Source organism: Oncorhynchus kisutch, linkage group LG12 (assembly GCF_002021735.2).
Source record: "Oncorhynchus kisutch isolate 150728-3 linkage group LG12, Okis_V2, whole genome shotgun sequence".
In the NCBI taxonomy this organism is placed as follows: Eukaryota; Metazoa; Chordata; class Actinopteri; order Salmoniformes; family Salmonidae; genus Oncorhynchus; species Oncorhynchus kisutch.
The window spans coordinates 24,555,599-24,575,628 of NC_034185.2; the positions used below are offsets into that span (position 1 = coordinate 24,555,599).

General features: G+C 41.9%; 1 long non-coding RNA gene across 1 annotated transcript; it reads right to left on the reverse strand.

The window, feature by feature from the left end:
- Positions 1–17,522: 17,522 nt before the first annotated feature.
- On the reverse strand, positions 17,523–19,634 carry LOC109900495 (uncharacterized). The gene is made up of 3 exons (XR_004211810.1): positions 19,367–19,634; positions 19,161–19,250; positions 17,523–17,806 (listed from the first exon to the last, which is right to left on the reverse strand). It is a non-coding gene; the product is annotated as an uncharacterized LOC109900495 (long non-coding RNA).
- Positions 19,635–20,030: the final 396 nt, after the last annotated feature.

Sequence of the window (20,030 nt, forward strand, 5' to 3'; positions counted from 1 at the left end):
ACAACCTCTCTCTCAACGTGATCAAGACAAAGGAGATGATTGTGGACTACAGGAAAAAGAAGACTGAGCAAGCCCCCATTCTCATCGACGGAGGCTGCAGTGGAGCAGGTTGAGAGCTTCAAGTTCCTTGGTGTCCACATCACCAACAAACTAACATGGTCCAAGCACACCATGACAGTGGTGAAGAGAGCACGACCAAAACCTATTCCCCCCCCAGGAGACTGAAAATATTTGGCTTGGGTCCTCAGATCCTCAAAAGGTTCTACAGCTACATCATTGAAAGCATCCTGACTGGTTGCATCACTGCCTGGTATGGCAACTGCTTGGCCTCCATCCGCAGGGCACTACAGAGGATAGTGCGAACGGCCAAGCTTCCTGCCATCCAGGACCTCTATACCAGGCGGTGTCAGAGGAAGGCCCTATAAATTGTCAAAGACTCCAGCCAGCCACCCTAGTCATAGACTGTTCTCTCTGCTACCACACGGCAAGCTGTATCGGAGCGCCAAGTCTAGGTCCAAGAGGCTGCTAAACAGCTTCTACCCCCAAGCCATAAGACTCCTGAACATCTAGTTAACCCCCCCTACCCCCCTCCACACCACTGCCACTCTCTGTTGTCATCTAAGCATAGTCACTTTAATTAACTACCTACATGTACATACTACCTCAACTAACTGATGCCTCCGCACATTGACTCTGTACCGGCACCCCCCTGTATATATTGTTATTTTTGACTGCTGTTCTTTAATTACTTGTTACTTTTATCTCTTATTCTTATCCGTGTTTTTTGAAACATGTGACTAATAAAATTTTATTTGATATTATAATTTGTGTTGACTGACAGTGAGGGAAGAGGAGGTAGGCTATGTGAGTGCACTCAGCTGACTGTATAAAAATGAAAGGGACTAGTGAGTGGAACACAGTGTGGAATGTGTGGATTCCGTTTAAGTTAGCCATGCTTGGTTAGAAAGCACTGCTCCTAGCTTGAGGAAAACGCTTAAGCCGTTGTGTGAAAAGAGAGAGCTGGAGATTCTGGGACCTCGGCAGACAACCTCTTTGTAAAAATGCCCTTTGAGTCACAGATCTGGAAAGTGGTTGAGGGAAGTAGAAGGAAGGGGAGCCATTGGAAGGAAATAGAAAGTTGTTTACACGTTTAGGGTTGAATCAATGTTGATCCTCTATAGAAGCACTTTGGGGTCTCCAATGCCTCTTTTTCTTTTAGAATTGAGCCCTAATAGTTATGATGCTGTTTCTCCTCTGTAGGCTACAACATAAAGGCATGTGTTATTTCCAGTCTCTCCACTCTTATTGCACATTCTTATTGCACATTCTGTTTGGCAAACCACATGTAATTTCCCTCCTTAGTTGATATTGGTTATTATCATTATGAAGAAGAACAAACAATCTTGAGCCATTGCTTCGAAGTCACCACAGTAGACTTTGCAGAATGCCTGCAGTTCAAGGCTCACTGTACATAATGATAAAAGAGACTCTTAATGCCTGGCTTTCCCCCAGCCAGCCAGCTTCTCGTATAACCACGCTTCTATCCTTTTACTAATTGGTCTGTCCTTTTCAAATGTACAGTTTTCTTCCCCTTTCCAGCTGTTGAATGTGGAGGGACAATAGCATTCCTTAGTGGTTTAATCCCAACGTCACGCCTCACTCAACCCCAGTGGGGAATAGAACTAATGAGCCGACAGCCACTAAGCCATAATGGAGACCTATTGCACATTTGTGCCACAAGAAATCACCCGGGTGCTCTGGCTGGATCTCTTTGTTTTAAAGGAAATGCAACGTGCTTTATTCATGTTTTAATGTGCTGTTCACTGTTTAATTCATTGGTCATATTTGATTTCTCCTACTGTTCTTCCGCTTCTAAAATATAAGACCACCCCAAAAAAAAACATTCCCTCAAAATCCACTGTGGTGTGAAATTATATTAATAGAAGCGTCTGCATTTTTATTTACTGCTGTGCAGTGCAACCAACCATGCAGTAAACTCAGTGGGGCCAATACTATTTAATTGAATCAGAAAGTACTGCTTTATGCCTCTTAATAAATCAGAGAAAAAAGGTTGCAATAGACCTCCTTTTAGTCTCCAATAGCACAATCCCACCATTATGCACAGTAAACTAGAATCCATACAGCCAAACGCTGTGTGGTTATAGCTAGGCCTGCAGGTCCAGGTGTTTAACCTCAATCTTAGAGGAATTAGGTTCTACTGTTGTGGTCTGTTCTGACTGCCCATATCCAGTTATATTAAACCTGCCTGAGGAGGATACTGCCCTCCGAGGCACTGGATCAGTCTGAGTGCAACCAAAAGTAGACCTAATCATTTATTTGGTTGGGTTTAATGTGTGTGTGAGGTGACAGTGTGTGCGTGTGCGTGCTTTAAGTACACATTTTAAAACTTTTGGATGGATATCTGTGATAAAAGTATGTGCTTTTTCTAAACAAGCTTATTTATGAATGAATTAATAAAAAAATATTTATGATTAATAACACGAGATGAGCTCTTGAGCAGAGTAAGTAATTGATGCTACATCTCAAAGATCATGAAGAGATGCAGTTTTAAAAGGCTTATTTGTAAGTGGATGACCTGAGTCTGACAAACTATAATTTGATTTGACTTCCCTTTAAATAATGGTACATGAAGGAAACTTTTGGGGAAAATGAAAAATAATGATTACACAGTGAACAATATCTGAAGAGTTACTACACAGTTACAGCTCTCTAGTCTCTACATGATAATGTTTACAAGCACCATGGTCAGGAGATCATTTCCTCTTGTTCACAACCCGTTAGCTTCACTCCCTTGCACTAAAGCAAATAGGTCAAAATACGGTGACTCATAGCCAAGCCATACAATCAACAGCTCCACTGTAGCAAAATGAGTGCGTGGACACCAGGCTGCAAGCATGTGAAGAAACAGCTCTTAGAAAATAAACTCTCTCAAGTGGCCTGGGATGCTGCAACATTTTCAACGATTGGGTGGCAGGACTTCGCTCGAATTTCACATTACAGTCGCTACTCACTACAGGCTGTAAAAGAGCCTGCTCTGGGTTTGTGTCATGTGGTCTGTGTTGATGGCTGGCCGCTTCTCCCTCTGCAGAAATGTCTTATCTTCATGCTGGAGAGGCATAAACAAATAGGTGGCCAGGTGAGTGAACCTGCCGTAATCGGAGGTTAAATATTAACTTGAAAGTGAAAGTTGCTAGGGCAAATGGGCAGAGCCAAGACAGCACATGGATAAGGCAACTATTCTGAGGCAGTCTACTGCTTCCTTCTGCTCCTTTGAGCAAATATCCTTTGAGCCATTCTTTGATACTGTAGCTCACATGAAGACCTCCTCCTGCCCCTTGGATGTGGTCCCTTCAAGACTACTTAGTATCCAAGATGGCGTAGCAGTTGGACGTGTGTTTGTCTTGTCCCATCTTGTCCCATGTAAATAGTCGGTCTCATCGTTTTTTCCCCGGATATATTTTGATCTCAATATCCATCTACGATCTAAATATACTTTCCTGCAACCCGCCCCACCCAATGTGGTATGGCCCTGCTATTGTCATACGTTATAACTGGAACCTCCATCAGAAGCTAGCCAGCTAACTAGCTAGTAGCTAATAGTCACTGTTAGCCACGGCTAGCGGTCTTCACCTTTAGCTCGGTCACCAGCCAGCTTTAGCTCGGTCAATACCTGCCAGTCTGCACAGCGCGATATCGGACTGCTTTTCTCCACCACATCACTGGATTCCTGCCCGCAAGCTCTGGGCCATTACACCGGATCATCGCAGCTAGCTAGTTGCAACCGAGTGGCCACCGCTGGCTAATGCCTCTGTCCCGAAGCAAGCACCAGTTAGCCTTGAGCTAGCCTCGAGCTAGGCCCATCTCCCGGCTAGCCGAAGAGGTAGAGACGCTATTTCGTGGGCTACAATACCTCTTTTTCCAATTGGCCTGAACCCTTTATTACCGACACGGTGCCCTGCCGATCCATCACCACTGGTCTGCTGACGTAATCGTCCAATGTGGTTTCAACAGGCTTTTCCGTTGCGTTGTCCCTGAAGACCCATCTGCTAGCTCCAGCCTGCTAGCTTTTTGAACGGTGTGCCTCCCACTTGCCTAGCATAGTAGCGACTACCGAGCGGCTCCCGGACTCATCTATTGCTGCTCATTGGAACCTATGATCACTCGGCTACACATGCCTCCTTCTAATGTCAATATGCCTTGTCTTCTGCTGTTTCGGTTAGTTATTGTTTTATTTCACTGTAGAGCCCCTAGTCCAGCTCAACATGCCTAAGATAGTTATTTTGTCACACACCCCACACATGGGGAGACCTCACCTGGCTTAGCTGGTGTCTCCAGAGATGCAAGCTCTCTCATCGTCACTCAATGCCTAGGTTTACCCCCATTGTACTCACATCCTACCATACCCTTGTCTGTACATTATGCCCTGAATCTTTTCTACCACGCCCAGAAATTTGACCTTTTCATTCTCTGTTCCCAATTGACTAGACGACCAGTTCTTATAGCCTTTAGCCGTCGCCTCATCCTACTCTTCCCCTGTTCCTCTGGTGATGTAGAGGCTAACCCTGGCCCTGTAGCCCCCAGCATCACACCTATTCCCCAGGCGCTCTCATTTGTTACCTTCTGTAACAATAAAAGCCTTGGTTGCATGCATATTAACATCAGAAGCCTTCTCCCTAAGTGTCACACCCTGACCTTAGTATTCTTTGTTTTCCTTGTTATTTTGGTTAGGTCAGGGTGTGACATGGGTGATGTATGTGTTTTTGTCTTGTCTAGGGGTTTTGTATGTTTATGGGGCTGTCTCCTTTCTAGGTATATTGTTGGTCTATGGTTGCCTAGATTGATTCTCAATTAGAGGCAGCTGTCTATCGTTGTCTCTGATTGGGAACCATATTTAGGCAGCCATATTCTGTGGGTACTTTGTGGGTGATTGTTTCCTGTATTTGTGTTCTCTGCATCAGATAGGACTGTTTCGGTTTTGCCACGTTTCTTATTTTGTTATTGTGTTCATGTTTAGTTTCACTTATTAAACACCATGAACTCTAACCACGCTGCATTTTGGTCCTCCTCTCCTTCGACGGAAGAAAGCCGTTACACTAAGTTTGTTTTATTCACTGCTTTAGCACACTCCACCGACCCTGATGTCCTAGCCGTGTCTGAATCCTGGCTTAGGAAGACCACCAAATATTCTGACATTTCCATCCCCAACTACAACATTTTCCATTAAGATTGAACTGCCAAAGGAGGTGGAGTTGCAGTCTAATGCAGAGAAAGCCTGTGGAGTTGGGCATCATGCTGTGCCCAAACAGTTTGAGCTTCCACTCTTCCAGAAAAAGTCTCTCACTGTTGCTGCTTGTTATAGACCACCCTTAGCCCCCAGCTGTGCCCTGGACAACATATGTCAATTGATTGCCCCCCCATCTATCTTCAGAGTTCGTACTGTTAGGTGACTTAAACTGGGATATGTTTAGCACCCCGGCCGTCCTACAATCTAAGCTAGATGACCTCAATCTCACACAAATTATCAAGGAACCTACCAGCTACAACACTAAATCTGTAAACATGGGCACCCTCATAGATATCATGACAAACTTGCCCTCTAAATACACCTCTGCTGTCTTCAACTAGTATCTCAGCGAACACGCATTGCCTGCATCTGTAATGGGCTTGCGGTCAAAGGACCACCCCTCATCACTGTCAAATGCTCCCTAAAAAAAAAATCTAATCGACTTGGCCCGGGTATCCTGGAAGGATATTGACCTCATCCCGTCAGTAGAGGATGCCTGGTTTTTCTTTAAAAGTGTTTTCCTCACCATCTTAAATAAGAATGCCCAATTCAAAAAATGTAGAACTAAGAACAGACTAGCCCAAAATCATCCTGTGGCATACTGCATTAGCATTGAATAGCCCCCGTGATATGCAACTTTTCAGGGAAATCAGGAACCAATATACACAGTCAATTAGGAAAGCTAAGGCTAGCTTTTTCAAACAGGAATTTGCACTAATTCCAAAACACCGTAAAATCCAAATTAGAGCACCTCCTCCCAGCTGCCTACTGCACTGAGGCTAGGAAATGATGTCACCAAATCTATTATAATTGAGAATTTCAATAAGCATTTTTCTACGGCTGGCCATGCTTTCCACCTGGCTACCCCTACCCCGGCCAACAGCTCTGCACCCCCTGTAGCAACTGGCCCAAGCCCCCCCCCTTCTCCTTCACCCAAATCCAGATAGCTGATGTTCTGAAAGAGCTGCAAAATCTGGTTCCCTACAAATCAGCTGGGCTAGACTATGTGGACCCTCTCTTTCTAAAATGACCAGCCGAAATTGTTGCAACCCCTATTACTAGCCTGTAATAGGGGTTGCAACAATCTCTCTTTTGTATCATCTGAGATGCCTAAGATTGGAATGCTGCCGTGGTCATCCCATTCTTCAAAGTGGGAGACACTCTAGACCCAAACTGTTACAGACCTATATCCATCCTGCTCTGCCTTTCTAAAGTCTTCGAAAGCCAACTTAACAAACAGATCACTGACCATTTCGAATCCCACCGTACCTTCTCCACTATGCAATCTGGTTTCCGAGCTAATCATGGGTGCACCTCAGCCACGCTCAAGATTCTAAATGATATCATAACCGCCATAGATAAAAGATAGTACTGTGTAGCCGTTTTCATCGACCTGATCAAGGCTTTCAACTCTGTCAATCACCGCATTCTTATCGGCAGACTTAATAGCCTTGGTTTAGAGTTCAGATAGAGTTCAGTGTATCAAATCGGAGGGGACCTCTGGCAGTCTCTATGGGGGTGCCACAGGGTTCAATTATCGGGCCTACTGTTTTCTCTGTATATATCAATGATGTTGCTCTTGCTGCTGGTGATTCTCTGATCCACCTCTAGGAAGACACGATTCTGTATACATCTGGCCCTTCTTTGGACACTGTGTTTACAAACCTCCAAACGAGCTTCAATGCCATACAACACTCCTTCTCTGGCCTCCAACTGCTCTTAAATGCTAGTAAAACTAAGTGCATGCTCTTCAACCATTTGCTGCCCGCACCTGCTCACCTGCCTTGCATCACTACTCTGGACGGTTCTGACTTAGAATATGTGGACAATTACAAATACCCAGGTGTCTGGTTAGACTGTAAACTCTCCTTCCAGACTCACATTAAGTATCTCCAATCCAAAAATAAATCTAGAATCGGCTTTCTATTTCGCAACAAAGCCTCCTTCACTCATGCTGCCAAACATAACCTCGTAAAACTGACTATCCTACCGATCCTTGACTTCGGCGATGTCATTTACAAAATAGCCTCCAACACTCTACTCAGAAAATTGAATGTAGTCTATCACAGTGCCATGCATTTTGTCACCAAAGCCCCATATACTACCCACTGCTGCGATCTGTATGCTCTCGTTGGCTGGCCCTCGCTACATATTCGTCGCCAAACCCACTGGCTCCAGGTCATCTATAAGTCTTTGCTAGATAAAGCCCCACCTTATCTCAGCTCACTGGTCTCCATAGCAACACCCACCCATAGCACGCACTCCAGCAGGTATATTTTACTGGTCATCCCCAAAGCCAACACCTCCTTTGGCCGCCTTTCCTTCCAGTTCTCTGCTGCCAATGACTGGAATGAATTGCAAAAATTACTGAAGCTGGAGACTTATATCTCCCTCACTAACTTTAAGCATCAGCTTTCAGAGCAGCTTACCAATTACTGTAGCTGTACACAGCCCATTTGTAAATAGCACACCCAACTACCTCATCCCCATATTGTTATTTATTTGTTTTGCTCTTTTGTACCCCAGTATCTCTACTTGCAAATCATTGTCTGCACACCTGCACACCAGTTAATGCAAACTTGTATTTGTTTTGCCGCTATGGCCTATTTATTGCCTTACCTCCCTAACCTTACTACATTTGCACACACTGTACATATATTTTTCTATTGTGTTTTTGACTGTACATTTGTTATTTGTCGCACTGCTTTGCATTATCTTGGCCAGGTTGCAGTTGTAAATGAGAACTTGTTCTCAACTGGCCTACCTGGTTAAATGAAGGTGAAATAAATAAAAACTAGAAGACGTTATGCCTTCTGTTGGCCTTTATATTATGTCTATTGTAACTAGCTCCCTGACCTTTGGCTCCTTTCCAGCCTATTTTAACTGCTCTGGTCCAACCTTTCATTAAAAAGCTCAATCTAGACCCCTCCTCACTGAGTAATTATGTACCTCTCTCTAAACCTCAATTTTTAACCAAGATTTTTGAAAAAGTTGTTTCAAGCTGGTCTTAATTCCAGTCGGGCTTCTGCTCATTTCACACCACGGAAACTGCTTAATTGAAAATCAACAATGACGTTCTGTTGGCTGCCGATGCCAGTGAATGCTCTATTGTAGTTATTTTGGATCTCAGTGGCGCGTTTGATACTATTGATCATTTACATTCTTGTTGACCGGCTGGAGAGGTGGGTGGGAATCTCTGGTGTTGCCCTTGATTAGTTCAGGTCATATTTATGTGACAGACCTTTCTCAGTGAGCATGGGTGGTTCAGTATTGTCCCCAGCACCTATCCTCTATGGTGTCCCTCATGGGCCAATTCTGGGCCCCGTCCATTTTCTCCCTGTACATGCTCCCCCTTGGTGACATCATCCGCAATCGTAACATTGAGTTTCATTGGTAATGCGGATGACACGCAGCTTTATTTACCTGTCAGACCCAGTGATCATGCTAGCATAGCTACCCTTCACATGTGTCTTGCCGACATCAAATGTTGGATGTCTGACAACTTAATGATAAGAAATCAGAGGTGGTTTTATTTGGCCCCCACCTTGCTAGGATCTAGATTAAAAATAACCTTCACCAATGTAAAGCCTACGACCAGAAACCTTGGTGTCTTCTTTGACCCTGACCTAAACGTTTAGCTGCATTTAAAGAAGGTTGTCCAGTCATGCTTTTATCATCTAAAAAATATAGCTAAAGTCAAGTATTTTATTTCAGTGACTAATCTTGAGAAAGTTATACATTATTTTATTTCCTCATGCCTAGATTACTGTAACTCTTTGTCTAAATGTCTCCATTTGAAATCACTCCATCGTCTACAGTTAGTTCATAATACTGCAGCTTGGCTTATAACCGACACGAGAAACTGTAACCATTTCATACCCGATTTAGCTTCTCTACACTGGCTACCGTTCATTTTCAAAAATAGATTTTTAAATGTTATTAATCACGTTTAAGGCTAAGCTTGGTTTAGCCCCATCCTATTTCTCAGATCTTTTATCTCTTTACGAGCCAGGATGCAGCCTGAGATCCTCTGTCAGGGCACTGTTGACCATTCCAAAGTCTAAGTTGAAAAATAAAGGAGACTAGACATTTACCATTAGAGCCCCTAGACTTTGGTATGGCCTGCCAGAGATCAGGCTTACAGGTTCAGCCAGTGCCTCTTTTTAAATCCCTGCTGAAGACACATTTTTAAAAATAATTTCAATATATGATTTCAATATGCAGAGTGATTTGAATTAACAATCTTGTTTCATTCTTCTACCTCTTGTCTATGTTTCTTTGTTGGTACTTCTATTTTAGTTTATTATTTTATGATGTGAGCACTTCATTACTTATATTGAAAGCGCTATACAAATAAAGTTATTATTAGTATTATATATAATTTGTCACCTAATACATCTCTCTTTGTTTTCCTCTCGCTCTCTCACTCTCACTCTCTCTCACTCTCACTCTCTCTCACTCTCTCCCTCCTCTCCCTCCTCCCTCTCTCTCCTTTTCATTCTCTGTTTCGCTTGTTCTCTCTCTCTTTCTTTGTCTCTCTAACTAAACATCAAGAAAACTGTCTGTTGGCCACAGGAATAACACAATGCATTTTTTATTGAGACTCATGGTTGGGTTATATTGTACATCCATGTCTTCCATGAATTATATATATTCTCTTTATTTCTTTATTAGTTGGCTGTCTCAAGCCCTTATGAAACTTACTGTGTAAAAAGTTCAGATTACATATTTGCTTGTACAGTATTTACATCACCTTGTTGGTATTGAGATACTCTGCTTGTGATATTTTTCTTATATTTACTGTTTGAGCCTGTACATTACGGTTGAATAATTACAATCTATAGAAGCCTATATTTTGTAAAACCTTGGACTGCTTTGGTAGCAACACGTTTTTTGCTTACTACCTCAGCCTTATGTTTCACTAGAAAATGCTGAAGCAGGGATAAAAACAACAGTCAGTATTTTAAAAATGTCAGCATTTGAAAATGAACACAACACACTTTCAGTCAGCTTTACTTACATTGTGGATAAACATACTGATTTGGATATGGTCGTAATGAAGCTGCTTTGAGTCATCTCCTGTCAGCTCTAATTGAAGAATGACCTTGAGTGTCAGATGTCTCTGTATCCGGTGCTGTGGCTGAAGGCCTTTGGTTAATATAAAGCACACAACCACATAATACTCTAAAAGCTTTGATTGTTGTCTATAGATATCAGAATATACTATAGCCTACCCTGTGCTGCTATTTGACTGTAAAATACACCATCCCTTGGTCCTTACTCATAGAGGAGGATTCTCCACTTGGCTAGCTGCTCCTCAAAGTGTGGTGCCTGGTGGTATCAGCTTTCATGTTCTAGATCAGGGGTACTCAAGTACTATTTGAGAAGGTCCGGTCCCACAAATTTCCTAGGTCTAGAATTTATCGCCGTAGTAACAAACCCCCACCTCACAACCCATGCGAGCCGAAACGGTTAACACCCCTCTTGTTGGCGGAGAGAAAATGTTGCAGTTTTAAAGCTAAATTCCCGCAATTCTACACATTTAGCATGGGGCAGAGATTTGTTTTGCGGTTTTAAAGCTAATTTAGTGCAATTCTATCCATTCTTCCATGTCGTATGTGTGTTTATGTGATACCAGAATTGTATAAGAGTGTGCAGAGCTGTCATCAAGGCAAAGGGTGGCTATTTGAAGAAGTCTAAAATATATTTTGATTTGTTTAACACTTTTTTGGGTTCTACATGATTCCATATGTGTTATTTCATAGTTTTGAAGTCTTCACTATTATTCTACAATGTATAAAATAGTACAAATAAAGAAAAACCCTTGAATGAGTAGGTGTTCTAAAATTTTTGACTGGTAGTATATAGATACAGTTGAAGTCGAAAGTTGACATACAGCTTAGCTAAATACATTTGAACTAAGTATTTCTGACATTTAATCCTAGTAAAAATGATCTGTCTTAGGTCAGTTAGGATCACCACTTTATTGTAAGAATGTGAAGTGTCAGAATAATAGTAGAGAGAATGATTTATTTCAGTGGGCCAGAAGTTTACATACACTCAATTAGTATTTGGTAGCATTGCCTTTAAATTGTTTAACCTGGGTCAAATGTTTCGGGTAGCCTTCCACAAGCTTCCCACAATAAGTTGGGTGAATTTTGGTCCATTCCTCCTGACAGAGCTGGTGTAACTGAGTCAGGTTTGTAGGCCTCCTTGCTCGTACATGCTTTTTCAGTTTTGCCCACAGTTTTTCTATAGGATTGAGGTCAGGGCTTTGTCATGACCACTCCAATACCTTGACTTTGTTGTCCTTAAGCCATTTTGCCACAACTTGGAAGTATGCTTGGGGTCATTGTCCATTTGGACGACCCATTTGTGGCCAAGCTTTAACTTCCTGACTGATGTCTTGTGATGTTGCTTCAATATATCCACCTAATTTTCTTACCTCATGATGCCATCTATTTTGTGATGATGCGTGCTTCACGGTTGGGATGGTGTTCTTTGGCTTGCAAGCCTCACCCTTTTTCCTCCAAACATAACAATGGTCAATTATGGCCAAACAGTTCTATTTCAGTTTCATCAGACCAGAGGACATTTCTCCAAAAAGTACAATGTTGTCCGCATGTGCAGTTGCAAACCGTAGTCTGGCTTTTTTATCGCAGTTTTGGAGCAGTGATGTCTTCCTTGCTGAGTGGCCTTTCAGGTTATGTCGATATAGGACACGTTTTACTGTGGATATAGATACTTTTGTACCTGTTTCCTCCAGCATCTTCACAAGGTCCTTTGCTGTTGTTCTGGGATTGATTTGCACTTTTCGCACCAAAGTACGTTAATCTCTAGGAGACAGAATGCATGTCCTTCCTGAGCGGTATGACGGCTGCGCGGTCCCATGGTGTTTATACTTGTGCACTATTGTTTGTACAGATGAACGTGGTACCTTCAGGCGTTTGGAAATTGCTCCCAAGGATGAACCAAACTTGTGGAGGTCTACATTTTTTTCTGAGGTCTTGGCTGATTTCTTTTGATTTCCCCATGATGTCAAGCAAAGAGGCACTGAGTTTGAAGGTAGGCCCTGAAAAACATCCACAGGTACACTTCGAATTGACTCAAATAATGTCAATTAGCCTATCAGAAGCTTCTGAATCCATGACATAATTTTCTGGAATTTTCCAAGCTGTTTAAAGGCACATTCAACTTAGTGTATGTAATCTTCTGACCCACTGGAATTGTGATACAGTGAATTATAAGATAAATAATCTGTCTATAAACATTTGTTGGAAAAATTACTTGTGTCATGCATAAAGTAGATGTCCTAACCGACTTGCCAAAACTATAGTTTGTTAACAAGACGTTTGTGGAGTGGTTGAAAAACGACAATTAATGACTCCAACCTAAGTGTATGTCAACTTCCAACTTCAACTGTATATATAGTGTATATATATATACTGTATATACACCACCAGTCAAAAGTTTGGAGAAACCTACTCATTCAAGGGTTTTTCTTTATTTTTACTATTTTATACATTTTAGAATGATAGTGAAGACATCCAAACTATGAATTAACACATATGGAATCATGTAGAAACCAAAAAAGTGTAAAGTGTAAATATAAATATATTTTATACTTGATCCTTCATATAGCCACCCTTTGCCTTTATGACAGCTTTGCACACTCTTGGCATTCTATCGGAGTGTAAACTGAACAGTTTACGGTTTTGACCTTCATAAAAATACAATCATTGCCATCACCTTTTTTTACCACCTCACACCTCACCCTCACCAGTCAAAACACCTCAATCAAACAGAGCTTGTTCCTATCTGTCCTTCCTCTAAGCCAATTGTACCTCTAAGCTGACTAGTTTGCTGTGTATTAATGCCCCTTCATGCTATTCCAAATTTCAGTTTGCATGCTGTTAGGCCAGAAGGTGTTTCTCTGTTGGGGCTTTACAGCAAGGCTTTACACACTTCTCCTTCCCATGCGGTCCCAGTCCCACCCCCGTGATATGTGCTCCATGCTCCAAAACAGCCTGCAGGGTCAGGGGGGTCAGGCGCACCAGGAATGTGTACATGTGACCACCACTCCACACTCTGTTTGGCTCTGCTCCTCTCTCTCTCTCAGTGGGATGCGGCTGCTGGCTGGAGGCTTTCATTTGTTTCATTATGCAAAGACAGGATGTTTACACACTCCAGAGCCAATTCGCCATATAATTACCATAAATCAATTCACTTTGGGTTGGAGCTGGACTTTGATCATGGACGAGCAGAGGGAATTCTTGAATTAGAGGGGTTTCGCAAACACCTCTGCTCTGGATTGCTCCAGAGCGTTTTATTATTAATGGGTTAATATTGTGTTGATGCCATCATTATGGCGTTTTCCCCTCCTCCTGTGCTTGTCCTTGCTGTGTTTGGCTGTCAAAGGAAGCTCTGAGGGAGAAAGTTCTGATACCTGCATGTGATTTTATATCCATACCGAACAACAAAAAATAAACCTGCAGAGAAAGAAAACCGGGAGCTTATTGTGGATTAACAACTTCATATGATTCTTACCTCCCTGGATCAGTTGTGATATTAATTACAGGAAGTCAGCTACTTCTCTAATGAACTGCTTGCGTCTATCAGGCTGCCTTTGTGCTGAAGCATTAGTTCCTGTTCAATGTCTTCTTCTCCCTCTTTCCCCTTCTGTCACTTTTTGCTATAGTTTATTGCAATTCAGATACAGAATTCAAGACAGAATACGTAGACTACAGACTACCATAGGTAAATATGTCTGTGGTTATTCTTACATTTTGGTCTCACATGAATGTGAGATGAACACTAGAAAATAAACATATCAGTAGCATATAAACAAAATGTGTTTTGATAATGCCTCCCGGTTACTACATGCCTGCCATCCTGTCTGATGTACACAGTGGGGCCAAATGATTGTGGAATTCCATCAGACTGGCAAGACCAGTCCTGTGCTCGATTCACACTGGCATAACAGAACTGCACAGTCAACACCAAAGTTCTACATGGCTTGACAAATTGGACTGCAGAGTGTGAGATTGTGGCACAACCTATATTGTGACGTTTTACCATATATGCACTTATTGACTAATGTTACGCATTGGACCAATCGTAATGCTCCTTCTATATGACAAAGATAAAATGCTTAGAACAAAACATACTTCTTATTGGCTGTATTTATTTCACTGTCTATAATATCTGCAGCACATCTCAACTAAAAGACCACAAGATAAGGACTGACCACTTTGTTTTTCTCCCACTAAACCAAGAGCGTTTTTCTCATCCCAAGTACATCCAGAATATTTCCCCATCACTTGGCTGAGAGCAGCAGGATAAATAAACATTGAGGCAATCCAGCAGATAAAAAAAGCGAGAGCAACTTTCCCCTGGTCTCCAAGCAACAAGAGCCATTGGAAATTAATACTCTATCCGACACTCTGGAATTGACAGTGTACTGGTAGCTACCCGGAATGTAATTGCCAGCCTGAAGGTATTAAATTAAGCTGTGTGGCTCTGTAACTGAAATGTTGGAGATATTACCTAAATTTCCCAGACATCAAGCACTCAGACAGGTTAGATAGGCTACATACTCATCTACTCTACCTTATGAAGTTTGTCAGACCCACACACACACATGCGTGCAGGCAGGAACCCATGTACGCACACACACATGCGCTCATGTATTGCACACTGACCTACACTTTATGGAATCTAATATTGGAATACAGAGCCATTACCACTCCAGCACACTTAGGAATTCATATGAAGCACATGGAAGTTGATTGTGTTTTGGTGGCCATATGGTGTGTGAATATGCAGCAGTGTCACGAGCCATCACTTTAGAAACCCATTGACATACACACGTGAGATAAGGGTTAGTTTGCTTTTCCTTGATTTATCTGATCAATTGATTTTGGTAAGTAAGTGTGCACCCAATGTATTGATCAGAAACCAAAATTATTTAAAGAATTTAAATGGATATTGCTTAGAAACACTGTGCAAAGTCAGTTCCTGGATGCTAATGACCAGTAGAGTTTGCTGCCAAATGCAAATGAACTATAACTCGGCTCATAAATAATCTAACCATTGTTGTGCTTATCCAATCCCCCTTTAAGAAGTGGAAGAAGGAAAATAATTTACACAATGATAAACTGACTCCATAGCTTATTGCGTTCCCTGTTTAACACAAGACATTTGTCATTTCACTAACTTCTTGCTATCTAATACCATGCAGCAGGGCTCAAATTTCCTGGTGGCATTGGCAGCCATGGCCGTTGTTGTGTTGCCGCAATGCCCTCAAAAAAAATGTTTATGTCTTGTGGACAAAGTGGCCGTTGTGCCCTTGGGCTGAATTTAACAATTATAATTCCCTTCTCCTGGCTGCTAATCGCCGTAGCCTACTCTGAAGCACCTCTCACTCACATGGCTTTCTCAGATATCTCAAATCTTATTAGCCAATGCCCGTCACGTGATCGTGCCCTTTTAGCAGGCATTGCCGCTCCGAAGTAGGCTACAAGTAAAGACCGACACACCCGGGATGCAACGGTGCACATCCTTATTATCAAACTCTGAGGTGCATATGGAATATGTTAGAAGAACTGTCCACATTTACTTTTTGTCAGTCAACAAGATGAGTAGGCCCAACGAACAGCAAAAGCGCTAGCGTAAGTCAATCTACTATCCCCCATAGTACAAAATCTGACCTGTTCTATTGGTCAGCTTGTCTCTCTGTACGATAAATAAATATTCCAAACGTACTCAGGGACAGTTGTGGGATGCGATTAGATCCCTGTACATCAAAAAAACGTTTAAAAGCAATAACAGGTTTTTAGAAATTGTTGCAAATTAATTAACAAATAAAAAACTTTAATATTCAGACCCTTTACTCAGTACATTGTTGAAGCACCTTTGGCAGCGATTATAGCCTCGAGTCTTCTTGGGTGTGACACTACAAGCTTGGCAAACCTTTATTTGGGGAGTTTTTCCCATTCTTCTCTGCAGATCCTCTTAAGCTCTGTCAGGTTGGATGGGGAGCATCGCTGCACAGCTATTTTCAGGTCTCTCCAGAGATATTAGATCGGGTTCAAGCCCGGGCTCTGGCTGGGCCACTTAAGGACATTCAGAGATTTGTCCCGAAGCCACTCCTGCGTTGTCTTACTTTGATCTGTTCATCTTTCCCACGATACTGACTAGTCTCCCAGTCCCTGCTGCTGAAAAACATCCCCACAGCATGATACTGCCACCACCATGTTTCACCATAAGGATGGTGCCAGGTTTCCTCCAGATGTGACGCTTATTATTCAGACCAAAGAGTTCAATCTTGGTTTCATCAAACTGGAGAATCTTGTTTCTCTTTGTCTAAAAGTCCTTTAGGTGCCTTTTGGCAAACTCCAAGCGAGTTTGTGCCTTTTACTGAGGAGCGGCTTTCACCTGGCCACTCTACCGTAAAGGCCTAATTGGTGGAGTGCTGCAGATACTGTTGTCCTTCTGGAAGGTTCTCCCATCTCCACAGAGGAATTCTGAAGCTCTGTTAGAGTGACCATTGGATTCTTGGTCACCTCCCTGACCAAGGCTCTTCTCTCCCAATTTCTCAGTTTGGCCAGGCGGCCAGCTCTAGGAAGAGTCTTGGTGGTTCCAAACTATTTAAGAATGATGGAGGCCACTCTGTTCTTGGGGACCAGCGATGCTACAAAAAGGTTTTGGTACCCTTCCCGAAATCTGTGCCTCGACACAATCCTTCGACCTCATGGCTTGGTTTTTACTCAGACATGCACTGTGAACTGTGGGACCTTATATAGACAGGTGTGTGCCTTTCAAAATCATATCCAATCAATTGAATTTACCACAGGTGGACTCCAATCAAGTTGTAGGAATCTCAAAGCTGATCAATGGAAACAGGATGCACCTGAGCTCTATTTCAAGTCTTATAGCTAAGGGTCTGATTACTTATGTAAATATGGTATTTATTTCTGTTTTTTATTTTTAATACATTTGCAAAAATGTCTAAAACCTGTCTTTATCATTAATGCATTTTAGAATAAGGCTGTAACGTAACAAAATGTGGGAAAAGTCAAGGGGTCTGGATACTTTCTGAATGCACTGTATATACTGAACAAAGATATAAACACAACATGCAACAATTTAAACGATTTTACTGAGTTACAGTTCATACATGGAAATCAGCAAATTGAAATACATTCATTAGGCCCTGATCTATGGATTTCACATTACTGGGCAGGGGCACAGCCATGAGGCCCACCCACTTGGGAGCCAGGCCCAGTCCAATCAGAATTAATTTTCCCCCACAAAATGGGCTTTATTACAGACAGAAATACTTCTCAGTTTCATCAGCTGTCCGGGTGGCTGGTCTCAGACGATCCCGCAGGTGAAGAAAATAGATGTCGAGGTCCTGGGCTGGCGTGGTTACACTTGGTCTGCAGTTGTGTGGCCGGTTGGATATACTGGCATATTCTCTAAAATGAAGTTGGAGGCGGCCTATGGTAGAGAAATTAACATCAAATTATCTGGAAACAGCTCTGGTGGACATTCCTGCAGTCAGCATGCCAATTGCATGCTCCCTCAAAACTTGAGACATCTGTGGCCATGTGTTGTGTGACAAAACTGCACATTTTAGAGTGGCCTTTTATTGTGCCCAGCACAAGGTACACCTGTGTAATGATCATGCTGCTTAAATCAGCTTCTTGTTATGCCACACCTGTCAGGTTGAAGGGGATTTTCTTGGCAAAGGAGAAATGCTCATTAACAGGGATGTGAACAAATTTGTTGACAACATTTGAGAGAAATAAGCTTTTTGTCTATATGGAACATTTCTGGGATCCTTTATTTCAGCTCATGAAACATGGGACCAACGCTTTACATGTTGCGTGTATATTTTTGTTCAGTATATGTAATTAAAAGTCTAATTCAAGTTTGGTTACATTTTCAAGCACCTTTCTCATGTCAGCATCCGTCTGGACATGACATAGTCTAGTAGTCATAGGCTATCACCTACACTTCATCTACACCTTGACATGTATGTTAATTATTTATGTACATTTACATACACTTATGTGTTTCTTAACAGAATAGCTAGTGTTTTTCTGCTTTCAAATCAATTTAATTGGCTATTTGGTTAATGGCCTTGGTGCCCTGGCAGATTTGGCACCTCTTGAAGGCCAAATGGCCTGGCGCTAAAATCACAAAATTTCAGGCCTGCCATGCAGACAGACAATGTTATTATTAAAGGGTTGTTTGATTCGCTAGTATTTTTGGTCTTTAATTTTACCAGAGTAATAATTAGCTTCATCTTAGCAGCTTGATTAGAGTAGTGTGGGCTGCCCTCCCATTCTTAGCCCTCACTGCCTGTCTCCTCTCCTCGCCCCTCTCTCTGAAATGTTGCCAGGCAACTGCAGCAGAACATCATGACAAATGTTTACTGCAACAAAACTTGCATGATGACTCACTTCTCTCTCGCTCATCAAATAGCAGGTGAACTTCATTGTTTGGAGACAATTGGTCTTTTTACTTGTAATTTAATGTTTAATGTTTTTTTTTCAAAGCTGAGAGGCTCTTGCCATTGTGAAAAGTGCAGATTTATTTGATTGTGTTAAAAATGGGGAAATAAGGGGAATAACATCCACATGTGATACCACAGGCTCCACAATATTTCACAATTGTGTGCTTTGGTGGTTAGAAAGCACTTTATTGGTTACGCTCAGCCAATATTGTAGTGTACAGGGTCAGGGATGAACAATATACCATGTATACTAAATGGATTGTTTTGTAATATTTAATTTCATGAGATTGTCAGAAGGGCATAACTTTTCATATTGAAACCAAGTGGACTTACTACAAGTTAGAGAGAGGATGCCTCTGGCTCCCTGTTAAAAGCTTGGTAGGCTATGTCCTGGCTCGAACTTCCATTGTGACTCCAGGCATGCTGTTGCATCAGACGGGAAATACATGTTCATGTAAGGACTTCCTTTGAAGCATTGGCAAACACCAATAAGAGTCAATTTCATGTTAAGCTCTGGATTCATTGGAAGTTCAACTCACCGTTAGACCACAGATTCTCATCTGGGTGGATTTTCTCTAGCACTTCAGAAATACTGTTTGGGGTTCCTGTTTCTTCATGGGGGAAAATAGTACAGAGTGAGCAAAATAACAACACATTTTTTTATAGATGGGATAGGCATGTCATACAAGATGAGTTATGAATACTGCAGTGATTGCATTGCGTGTGACATATTTTCACTCTGTTAAAAAACGTATTCTGGATTGGTGTCCCTTCCATGGAACGGTTGAGCTAACGTAGGCTAATGCGTGTAGCATGAGGCTGACATATCTGATATTGGCAGAAAGCTTAAATTCTTGTTAATCTAACTGCACTGTCCAATTTCCAGTAGCTATTACAGTGAAAGAATACCATGCTATTGTTTGAGGAGAGTGCACAATTTTGAACATGAAAAGTTATTAATAAACAAATTAGGCACATTTGGGTAGTCTTGATACAACATTTTGAACATAAATGCAATGGTTCATTGGATCAGTCTAAAACATTGAACATGATGGCATCTAATGGCCCAAATCTAAATTTCACCTGGGCTGGAACATTACATTATGGCCTTTCTCTTGCATTTCAAAGATGATGTTACAAAAAAATACAAAAGAACGGTTGTTTTTTCTTTGTATTATCTTTTACCAGATCTATTGTGTTATA